Source organism: Coenobita brevimanus, chromosome 90 (assembly GCF_032717465.1).
Source record: "Coenobita brevimanus isolate Jiangsu-jjx chromosome 90, ASM3271746v2, whole genome shotgun sequence".
In the NCBI taxonomy this organism is placed as follows: domain Eukaryota; kingdom Metazoa; phylum Arthropoda; class Malacostraca; order Decapoda; family Coenobitidae; genus Coenobita; species Coenobita brevimanus.
In genome coordinates, this window is record NC_137043.1 from 1030284 (window position 1) to 1042783 (window position 12500).

The window sequence follows — 12500 nt, forward strand, 5'->3', positions numbered from 1 at the left end:
ATATAAGGCAGTGACTGGTGTATACAGACATGTAAGGCCATGATATAAGGCAGTGACACTGGTGTATACAGACATGTAAGGCCATGATATAAGGCAGTGACTGGTGTATACAGACATGTAAGGCCATGATATAAGGCAGTCACATGGTGTATACAGACATGTAAGGCCATGATATAAGGCAGTCACTGGTGTATACAGACATGTAAGGCCATGATATAAGGCAGTCACTGGTGTATACAGACATGTAAGGCCATGATATAAGGCAGTCACTGGTGTATAGACATGTAAGGCCATGATATAAGGCAGTCACTGGTGTATAGACATGTCAGGCCATGATATAAGGCAGTCACTGGTGTATAGACATGTCAGGCCATGATATAAGGCAGTCACTGGTGTATACAGACATGTCCAGGCCATGATATAAGGCAGTCACTGGTGTATAGACATGTAAAGGCCATGATATAAGGCAGTCACTGGCATGTATACAAGACATGTGAGGCCAAGAAAAAGTAAGACAAAAGAGAAGCAGTCATGCTGACTTAACCCTACCACTTAACCTACATACACATACATACACGCACACACACACACATTCACACAGAGTGTATGTATGTGAGTGTCTGTCAATGTACGTGAGTGTGTGTATGTGTGCGCGTGAGTGTGAGTGTGTGCGTGTGAGTGTGAGCGTGTGTGTGTGTGTGGCTGTGTTCCCGAAAAGAGAATGACACACGCACTGGGACTGTCACTCCATGGAGGTACCTCCCAGTGGGTGTACCTCCATGGCCTATCAGTGGTGTACTTCCATCAGAGGGTACCTCAGTGGGTGTACCGCTTCCATGGAGGTACACCTCAGTGGGTGTACTTCCATGGAGAGAAAGAGAGTACACCTCAGTGGGTGTACTACCATGGAGGTACACCTCACTGGGTGTACTGTGGAAGAAGAGAGGTACACCTCAGTGGGTGTACTTCCATGGAGTACACCTCAGTGGGTGTACTTCCATGGAGGTACACCTCAGTGGGTGTACTTCCATGGAGGTACACCTCAGTGGGTGTACCTCCATGGAGGACAGTTCCAATGCGTGTGTCATATTTTCGGGAACACAGCCACACATACACACGCATACACACTCACATGCACACACACACACACACGCACACACACACACACACATATACACACACACATGCACACTCACATACATACACTCACACATTCACACACACACACATACCTTCACGCAAACTTTCACCAATGAATTTTGTCCTGCCCCGCCCTCAGGGCCTACGGGAGTCACAGATCACACCCACTGCCCGCGCAGTGCGTTTTGTGAGGGGTGGAGGCGAGGCTGGTGGCGTGGTGGGTGGTGTGGTGGGTGGCGTGGTGGTCTGGGTGTGGCCTTGGCCTGGCCTGGCCCGTGGCTGGCTGCACCCAGCACCTGGCCGCCGTAAGTGTTCAGTATGTAAGCGAGGGCGGCCTCAACGTTGAGCCGAGTGCCAGTCAGGCATACAGGCGCACCCACCGTGACGGGAAACTTGAACCCTACGGCGTAAAAGTCGGTCAACGCGTTACACGTGTCCCCGTTAAGCCTCCTGAGGGTGGCCTGCTGGTGGGCGTCCATAGACATGTAGCGCACCACCAGGGAGGCGTCTGGGGGGGTGGGGCCATTTGTGCCGACCTTTGCTTACGTTTTCTGGCCTTGTTTTGTGCTGGCCCCGGCTGGCCTGGGGGGGCCGGGGCTGGCTATGGCATGGCCTGGGTGGCGGGTTTTGCCGATGTTGTGGTGGGGTTCTTTGCCGATGTTGTGGTGGGGTTCTTTGCCGATGTTGTGGTGGGGTTCTTTGCCGATGTTGTGGTGGGGTTCTTTGCCGATGTTGTGGCGGGGTTCTTTGCCGATGTTGTGGTGGGGTTCTTTGCCGATGTTGTGGTGGGGTTCTTTGCCGATGTTGTGGCGGGGTTCTTTGCCGATGTCGTGGTGGGGTTCTTTGCCGATGTTGTGGTGGGGTTCTTTGCCGATGTTGTGGTGGGGTTCTTTGCCGATGTTGTGGTGGGGTTCTTTGCCGATGTTGTGGTGGGGTTCTTTGCCGATGTTGTGGTGGGGTTCTTTGCCGATGTTGTGGTGGGGGGGTTTGCCGTTGTTGTGGTGGGGTTCATTGCCGATGTTGTGGTGGCGGGTTTTGCCGATGTTGTGGTGGGGTTCTTTGCCGATGTTGTGGTGGGGTTCTTTGCCGATGTTGTGGTGGGGTTCTTTGCCGATGTTGTGGTGGGGTTCTTTGCCGATGTTGTGGTGGGGTTCTTTGCCGATGTTGTGGTGGGGTTCTTTGCCGATGTTGTGGTGGGGGGTTTTGGCTGTGGTGGGGTTGGGTGTGCTTGGGTGGGGGGTTTTTGTTCTGTTGAGGTACATGTGGGAGGTTCCGGTTCAGGTGAGGTTCTCGAGTCAGGAGCTGTATTTTTCTTCTTCTTTCTTTTCCTTTTCCTCTTCTTCAGGGCTTGGGACTGTGCGGGGCTTTCCTGCTGGGCTGGGTCTTCCTCAGCAGGGGGTGAGGGCGTGGCGCCGTTTGTTCCGTCACCTTCCCTCTCGTCCCGTCCCCGTCCATCCCTGGCCACACCCTCCTGTACCTGCATCTGTCCCTTGAGCCGTCCCAGGTCCCTCGCCAACTCTTCCATCATTAGATTCCGTTCCTCCACCTCACGTTGCAACTGCCTCACCAGGACCTGGGAGGCCTCAAGGTCCCGCGTCAGCACCTCTTGCTCCCGTACCTGCCGCCGCAGCCGATCGTTCTCAGCCTTCTCGTCAGCCAGCTCAAGCCGAAGCCGCGCCAATTCTACCCTCTGAGTGACTAGGCCCTTCCGCAGCTCCCACAGAGGGTCCGGGTTGGGGCAGGGAGGCTTCGTTCCTTCTTCCTGCACCTCCTCCGGATCCTCGAGAGCCTCCTAGGCGTGGTCCCGCTCCTGCACCTCCTCCACACCCCCGACGCCCTCCTGAGAGTGGTCTCGCCCCTGCCCCTCCTCCAGATCCTCGACGCCCTCCTGAGAGTGGTCTCGCTCCTGCACCTCCTCCAGATCCTCGACGCCCTCCTGAGAGTGGTCTCGCTCCTTCCCCTCCTCCACGCCCCCGATAACCCCCGAAGCCCCCTGCGCGTGGCCCTGTTGCAGCCCATCCGCGTCAGGAGGCTCGGCGCCGTCATCCGCGGGGGCGCCACGCCTCCCACGGATCCTGCGCCAAAACCTCTTGAATCTTTTACCGATTTTGCACATTTTTTTTCGTGTTATAAGACGAACGAATGAATTGGTGGTGACCGACAGAACACCAGTGACCTACAAGGGTAATGCAGATGCAGGGAGAGAGAGAGAGAGAATGAATTGGTGGTGACCGACAGAACACCAGTGACCTACAAGGGTAATGCAGATGCAGGGAGAGAGAGAGAGAGAATGAATTGGTGGTGACCGACAGAACACCAGTGACCTACAAGGGTAATGCAGATGCAGGGAGAGAGAGAGAGAATGAATTGGTGGTGACCGACAGAACACCAGTGACCTACAAGGGTGATGCAGATGCAGGGAGAGAGAGAGAGAGAGAGAGAGAGAATGAATTGGTGGTGACCGACAGAACACCAGTGACCTACAAGGGTAATGCAGATGCAGGGAGAGAGAGAGAGAGAGAGAATGAATTGGTGGTGACCGACAGAACACCAGTGACCTACAAGGGTAATGCAGATGCAGGGAGAGAGAGAGAGAGAATGAATTGGTGGTGACCGACAGAACACCAGTGACCTACAAGGGTGATGCAGATGCAGGGAGAGAGAGAGAGAGAATGAATTGGTGGTGACCGACAGAACACCAGTGACCTACAAGGGTAATGCAGATGCAGGGAGAGAGAGAGAGAGAGAATGAATTGGTGGTGACCGACAGAACACCAGTGACCTACAAGGGTAATGCAGATGCAGGGAGAGAGAGAGAGAGAGAATGAATTGGTGGTGACCGACAGAACACCAGTGACCTACAAGGGTGATGCAGATGCAGGGAGAGAGAGAGAGAGAGAATGAATTGGTGGTGACCGACAGAACACCAGTGACCTACAATGGGTGATGCAGATGCAGGGAGAGAGAGAGAGAGAATGAATTGGTGGTGACCGACAGAACACCAGTGACCTACAAGGGTGATGCAGATGCAGGGAGAGAGAGAGAGAGAATGAATTGGTGGTGACCGACAGAACACCAGTGACCTACAAGGGTGATGCAGATGCAGGGAGAGAGAGAGAGAGAATGAATTGGTGGTGACCGACAGAACACCAGTGACCTACAAGGGTAATGCAGATGCAGGGAGAGAGAGAGAGAGAGAATGAATTGGTGGTGACCGACAGAACACCAGTGACCTACAAGGGTAATGCAGATGCAGGGAGAGAGAGAGAGAGAGAATGAATTGGTGGTGACCGACAGAACACCAGAGAACTACTAGGGTTATGCAGATGCTGTGAGAGAGAGAGAGAGAATGAATTGGTGGTGACCGACAGAACACCAGTGACCTACAAGGGTGATGCAGATGCAGGGAGAGAGAGAGAGAGAGAATGAATTGGTGGTGACCGACCAGAACACCAGTGACCTACAAGGGTGATGCAGATGCAGGGAGAGAGAGAGAGAGAGAATGAATTGGTGGTGACCGACAGAACACCAGTGACCTACAAGGGTGATGCAGATGCAGGGAGAGAGAGAGAGAGAGAATGAATTGGTGGTGACCGACAGAACACCAGTGACCTACAAGGGTGATGCAGATGCAGGGAGAGAGAGAGAGAGAATGAATTGGTGGTGACCGACAGAACACCAGTGACCTACAAGGGTAATGCAGATGCAGGGAGAGAGAGAGAGAATGAATTGGTGGTGACCGACAGAACACCAGTGACCTACAAGGGTAATGCAGATGCAGGGAGAGAGAGAGAGAGAGAATGAATTGGTGGTGACCGACAGAACACCAGTGACCTACAAGGGTAATGCAGATGCAGGGAGAGAGAGAGAGAGAATGAATTGGTGGTGACCGACAGAACACCAGTGACCTACAAGGGTAATGCAGATGCAGGGAGAGAGAGAGAGAGAGAGAATGAATTGGTGGTGACCGACAGAACACCAGTGACCTACAAGGGTGATGCAGATGCAGGGAGAGAGAGAGAGAGAATGAATTGGTGGTGACCGACAGAACACCAGTGACCTACAAGGGTAATGCAGATGCAGGAGAGAGAGAGAGAGAGAATGAATTGGTGGTGACCGACAGAACACCAGTGACCTACAAGGGTAATGCAGATGCAGGGAGAGAGAGAGAGAGAATGAATTGGTGGTGACCGACAGAACACCAGTGACCTACAAGGGTAATGCAGATGCAGGGAGAGAGAGAGAGAGAGAATGAATTGGTGGTGACCGACAGAACACCAGTGACCTACAAGGGAACTGAAGATCACGCGAGAGAGAGAGAGAGAATGAATTGGTGGTGACCGACAGAACACCAGTGACCTACAAGGGTGATGCAGATGCAGGGAGAGAGAGAGAGAGAGAGAATGAAATTGGTGGTGACCGACAGAACACCAGTGACCTACAAGGGTAATGCAGATGCAGGGAGAGAGAGAGAGAGAATGAATTGGTGGTGACCGACAGAACACCAGTGACCTACAAGGGTAATGCAGATGCAGGGAGAGAGAGAGAGAGAGAATGAATTGGTGGTGACCGACAGAACACCAGTGACCTACAAGGGTAATGCAGATGCAGGGAGAGAGAGAGAGAGAATGAATTGGTGGTGACCGACAGAACACCAGTGACCTACAAGGGTAATGCAGATGCAGGGAGAGAGAGAGAGAGAATGAATTGGTGGTGACCGACAGAACACCAGTGACCTACAAGGGTAATGCAGATGCAGGGAGAGAGAGAGAGAGAGAGAATGAATTGGTGGTGACCGACAGAACACCAGTGACCTACAAGGGTAATGCAGATGCAGGGAGAGAGAGAGAGAGAGAATGAATTGGTGGTGACCGACAGAACACCAGTGACCTACAAGGGTAATGCAGATGCAGTGAGAGAGAGAGAGAATGAATTGGTGGTGACCGACAGAACACCAGTGACCTACAAGGGTAATGCAGATGCAGGGAGAGAGAGAGAGAGAATGAATTGGTGGTGACCGACAGAACACCAGTGACCTACAAGGGTAATGCAGATGCAGTGAGAGAGAGAGAGAGAATGAATTGGTGGTGACCGACAGAACACCAGTGACCTACAAGGGTAATGCAGATGCAGGGAGAGAGAGAGAGAGAGAGAATTTGGTGGTGACCGACAGAACACCAGTGACCTACAAGGGTAATGCAGATGCAGGGAGAGAGAGAGAGAGAATGAATTGGTGGTGACCGACAGAACACCAGTGACCTACAAGGGTAATGCAGATGCAGGGAGAGAGAGAGAGAGAATGAATTGGTGGTGACCGACAGAACACCAGTGACCTACAAGGGTAATGCAGATGCAGGGAGAGAGAGAGAGAGAATGAATTGGTGGTGACCGACAGAACACCAGTGACCTACAAGGGTGATGCAGATGCAGGGAGAGAGAGAGAGAGAATGAATTGGTGGTGACCGACAGAACACCAGTGACCTACAAGGGTAATGCAGATGCAGGGAGAGAGAGAGAGAGAATGAATTGGTGGTGACCGACAGAACACCAGTGACCTACAAGGGTGATGCAGATGCAGGGAGAGAGAGAGAGAGAGAGAATGAATTGGTGGTGACCGACAGAACACCAGTGACCTACAAGGGTGATGCAGATGCAGGGAGAGAGAGAGAGAGAGAGAATGAATTGGTGGTGACCGACAGAACACCAGTGACCTACAAGGGTAATGCAGATGCAGGGAGAGAGAGAGAGAGAATGAATTGGTGGTGACCGACAGAACACCAGTGACCTACAAGGGTAATGCAGATGCAGGGAGAGAGAGAGAGAGAATGAATTGGTGGTGACCGACAGAACACCAGTGACCTACAAGGGTGATGCAGATGCAGGGAGAGAGAGAGAGAGAATGAATTGGTGGTGACCGACAGAACACCAGTGACCTACAAGGGTGATGCAGATGCAGGGAGAGAGAGAGAGAGAATGAATTGGTGGTGACCGACAGAACACCAGTGACCTACAAGGGTGATGCAGATGCAGGGAGAGAGAGAGAGAGAGAGAGAATGAATTGGTGGTGACCGACAGAACACCAGTGACCTACAAGGGTGATGCAGATGCAGGGAGAGAGAGAGAGAGAATGAATTGGTGGTGACCGACAGAACACCAGTGACCTACAAGGGTAATGCAGATGCAGGGAGAGAGAGAGAGAGAGAGAATGAATTGGTGGTGACCGACAGAACACCAGTGACCTACAAGGGTAATGCAGATGAGGGGAGAGAGAGAGAGAGAGAAAGAGTTGGTGGTGACAGAATTTACTCGAGTGACCTACAAGGGTAATGCAGATGCAGGGAGAGAGAGAGAGAGAATGAATTGGTGGTGACCGACAGAACACCAGTGACCTACAAGGGTAATGCAGATGCAGGGAGAGAGAGAGAGAATGAATTGGTGGTGACCGACAGAACACCAGTGACCTACAAGGGTAATGCAGATGCAGGGAGAGAGAGAGAGAGAGAATGAATTGGTGGTGACCGACAGAACACCAGTGACCTACAAGGGTAATGCAGATGCAGGGAGAGAGAGAGAGAGAATGAATTGGTGGTGACCGACAGAACACCAGTGACCTACAAGGGTGATGCAGATGCAGGGAGAGAGAGAGAGAGAGAATGAATTGGTGGTGACCGACAGAACACCAGTGACCTACAAGGGTAATGCAGATGGAGAGAGAGAGAGAGAGAGAATGAATTGGTGGTGACCGACAGAACACCAGTGACCTACAAGGGTGATGCAGATGCAGGGAGAGAGAGAGAGAGAATGAATTGGTGGTGACCGACAGAACACCAGTGACCTACAAGGGTAATGCAGATGCAGGGAGAGAGAGAGAGAATGAATTGGTGGTGACCGACCAGAACACCAGTGACCTACAAGGGTGATGCAGATGCAGGGAGAGAGAGAGAGAGAATGAATTGGTGGTGACCGACAGAACACCAGTGACCTACAAAGGGTGATGCAGATGCAGGGAGAGAGAGAGAGAGTGAATGAATTGGTGGTGACCGACCAGAACACCAGTGACCTACAAGGGTAATGCAGATGCAGGGAGAGAGAGAGAGAGAGAGAATGAATTGGTGGTGACCGACAGAACACCAGTGACCTACAAGGGTAATGCAGATGCAGGGAGAGAGAGAGAGAGAATGGATTGGTGGTGACCGACCAGAACACCAGTGACCTACAAGGGTGATGCAGATGCAGCGTGAGTGAGAGAGAGCAGGACTTGGTGGTGACCGACAGAACACCAGTGACCTACAAGGGTAATGCAGATGCAGGGAGAGAGAGAGAGAGAGAATGAATTGGTGGTGACCGACAGAACACCAGTGACCTACAAGGGTAATGCAGATGCAGGGAGAGAGAGAGAGAGAGAATGAATTGGTGGTGACCGACAGAACACCAGTGACCTACAAGGGTAATGCAGATGCAGGGAGAGAGAGAGAGAGAATGAATTGGTGGTGACCGACAGAACACCAGTGACCTACAAGGGTGATGCAGATGCAGGGAGAGAGAGAGAGAGAATGAATTGGTGGTGACCGACAGAACACCAGTGACCTACAAGGGTAATGCAGATGCAGGGAGAGAGAGAGAGAGAATGAATTGGTGGTGACCGACAGAACACCAGTGACCTACAAGGGTAATGCAGATGCAGGGAGAGAGAGAGAGAGAATGAATTGGTGGTGACCGACAGAACACCAGTGACCTACAAGGGTAATGCAGATGCAGGGAGAGAGAGAGAGAGAAATAATTGGTGGTGACCGACAGAACACCAGTGACCTACAAGGGTAATGCAGATGCAGGGAGAGAGAGAGAGAGAATGAATTGGTGGTGACCGACAGAACACCAGTGACCTACAAGGGTAATGCAGATGCAGGGAGAGAGAGAGAGAATGAATTGGTGGTGACCGACAGAACACCAGTGACCTACAAGGGTAATGCAGATGCAGGGAGAGAGAGAGAGAGAATGAATTGGTGGTGACCGACAGAACACCAGTGACCTACAAGGGTAATGCAGATGCAGGGAGAGAGAGAGAGAGAATGAATTGGTGGTGACCGACAGAACACCAGTGACCTACAAGGGTAATGCAGATGCAGGGAGAGAGAGAGAGAGAATGAATTGGTGGTGACCGACAGAACACCAGTGACCTACAAGGGTGATGCAGATGCAGGGAGAGAGAGAGAGAGAATGAATTGGTGGTGACCGACAGAACACCAGTGACCTACAAGGGTAATGCAGATGCAGGGAGAGAGAGAGAGAATGAATTGGTGGTGACCGACAGAACACCAGTGACCTACAAGGGTGATGCAGATGCAGGGAGAGAGAGAGAGAGAATGAATTGGTGGTGACCGACAGAACACCAGTGACCTACAAGGGTGATGCAGATGGAGGGAGAGAGAGAATGAATTGGTGGTGACCGACAGAACACCAGTGACCTACAAGGGTAATGCAGATGCAGGGAGAGAGAGAGAGAGAGAGAGAATGAATTGGTGGTGACCGACAGAACACCAGTGACCTACAAGGGTGATGCAGATGCAGGGAGAGAGAGAGAGAGAGAATGAATTGGTGGTGACCGACAGAACACCAGTGACCTACAAGGGTAATGCAGATGCAGGGAGAGAGAGAGAGAGAGAATGAATTGGTGGTGACCGACAGAACACCAGTGACCTACAAGGGTAATGCAGATGCAGGGAGAGAGAGAGAGAATGAATTGGTGGTGACCGACAGAACACCAGTGACCTACAAGGGTGATGCAGATGCAGGGAGAGAGAGAGAGAGAGAGAGAATGAATTGGTGGTGACCGACAGAACACCAGTGACCTACAAGGGTAATGCAGATGCAGGAGAGAGAGAGAGAGCGAATGACTGGGTGGTGACCGCCAGAACACCAGTGACCTACAAGGGTAATGCAGATGCAGGGAGAGAGAGAGAGAGAGAATGAATTGGTGGTGACCGACAGAACACCAGTGACCTACAAGGGTAATGCAGATGCAGGGAGAGAGAGAGAGAGAGAATGAATTGGTGGTGACCGACAGAACACCAGTGACCTACAAGGGTAATGCAGATGCAGGGAGAGAGAGAGAGAGAGAATGAATTGGTGGTGCCCGACAGAACACCAGTGACCTACAAGGGTAATGCAGATGCAGGGAGAGAGAGAGAGAGAATGAATTGGTGGTGACCGACAGAACACCAGTGACCTACAAGGGTAATGCAGATGCAGGGAGAGAGAGAGAGAGAGAATGAATTGGTGGTGACCGACAGAACACCAGTGACCTACAAGGTAATGCAGATGCAGGGAGAGAGAGAGAGAGAGAGAATGAATTGGTGGTGACCGACAGAACACCAGTGACCTACAAGGGTGATGCAGATGCAGGGAGAGAGAGAGAGAGAGAGAGAGAGAATGAATTGGTGGTGACCGACAGAACACCAGTGACCTACAAGGGTGATGCAGATGCAGTGAGAGAGAGAGAGAGAGAGAATGAATTGGTGGTGACCGACAGAACACCAGTGACCTACAAGGGTGATGCAGATGCAGGGAGAGAGAGAGAGAGAGAATGAATTGGTGGTGACCGACAGAACACCAGTGACCTACAAGGGTGATGCAGATGCAGGGAGAGAGAGAGAGAGAGAATGAATTGGTGGTGACCGACAGAACACCAGTGACCTACAAGGGTGATGCAGATGCAGGGAGAGAGAGAGAGAGAATGAATTGGTGGTGACCGACAGAACACCAGTGACCTACAAGGGTGATGCAGATGCAGGGAGAGAGAGAGAGAGAGAATGAATTGGTGGTGACCGACAGAACACCAGTGACCTACAAGGGTAATGCAGATGCAGGGAGAGAGAGAGAGAGAATGAATTGGTGGTGACCGACAGAACACCAGTGACCTACAAGGGTGATGCAGATGCAGGGAGAGAGAGAGAGAGAATGAATTGGTGGTGACCGACAGAACACCAGTGACCTACAAGGGTGATGCAGATGCAGGGAGGGAGAGAGAGAGAATGAATTGGTGGTGACCGACAGAACACCAGTGACCTACAAGGGTGATGCAGATGCAGGGAGAGAGAGAGAGAGAGAATGAATTGGTGGTGACCGACAGAACACCAGTGACCTACAAGGGTAATGCAGATGCAGGGAGGGAGAGAGAGAGAGAATGAATTGGTGGTGACCGACAGAACACCAGTGACCTACAAGGGTGATGCAGATGCAGGGAGAGAGAGAGAGAATGAATTGGTGGTGACCGACAGAACACCAGTGACCTACAAGGGTGATGCAGATGCAGGGAGAGAGAGAGAGAGAATGAATTGGTGGTGACCGACAGAACACCAGTGACCTACAAGGGTGATGCAGATGCAGGGAGAGAGAGAGAGAGAATGAATTGGTGGTGACCGACAGAACACCAGTGACCTACAAGGGTGATGCAGATGCAGGGAGAGAGAGAGAGAGAGAGAATGAATTGGTGGTGACCGACAGAACACCAGTGACCTACAAGGGTGATGCAGATGCAGGGAGGGAGAGAGAGAGAGAATGAATTGGTGGTGACCGACAGAACACCAGTGACCTACAAGGGTAATGCAGATGCAGGGAGAGAGAGAGAGAGAGAATGAATTGGTGGTGACCGACAGAACACCAGTGACCTACAAGGGTAATGCAGATGCAGGGAGGGAGAGAGAGAGAGAATGAATTGGTGGTGACCGACAGAACACCAGTGACCTACAAGGGTAATGCAGATGCAGGGAGAGAGAGAGAGAGAATGAATTGGTGGTGACCGACAGAACACCAGTGACCTACAAGGGTGATGCAGATGCAGGGAGAGAGAGAGAGAGAATGAATTGGTGGTGACCGACAGAACACCAGTGACCTACAAGGGTAATGCAGATGCAGGGAGAGAGAGAGAGAGAATGAATTGGTGGTGACCGACAGAACACCAGTGACCTACAAGGGTAATGCAGATGCAGGGAGAGAGAGAGAGAATGAATTGGTGGTGACCGACAGAACACCAGTGACCTACAAGGGTAATGCAGATGCAGGGAGGGAGAGAGAGAGAATGAATTGGTGGTGACCGACAGAACACCAGTGACCTACAAGGGTGATGCAGATGCAGGGAGAGAGAGAGAGAGAATGAATTGGTGGTGACCGACAGAACACCAGTGACCTACAAGGGTAATGCAGATGCAGGGAGAGAGAGAGAGAGAATGAATTGGTGGTGACCGACAGAACACCAGTGACCTACAAGGGTGATGCAGATGCAGGGAGAGAGAGAGAGAGAATGAATTGGTGGTGACCGACAGAACACCAGTGACCTACAAGGGTGATGCAGATGCAGGGAG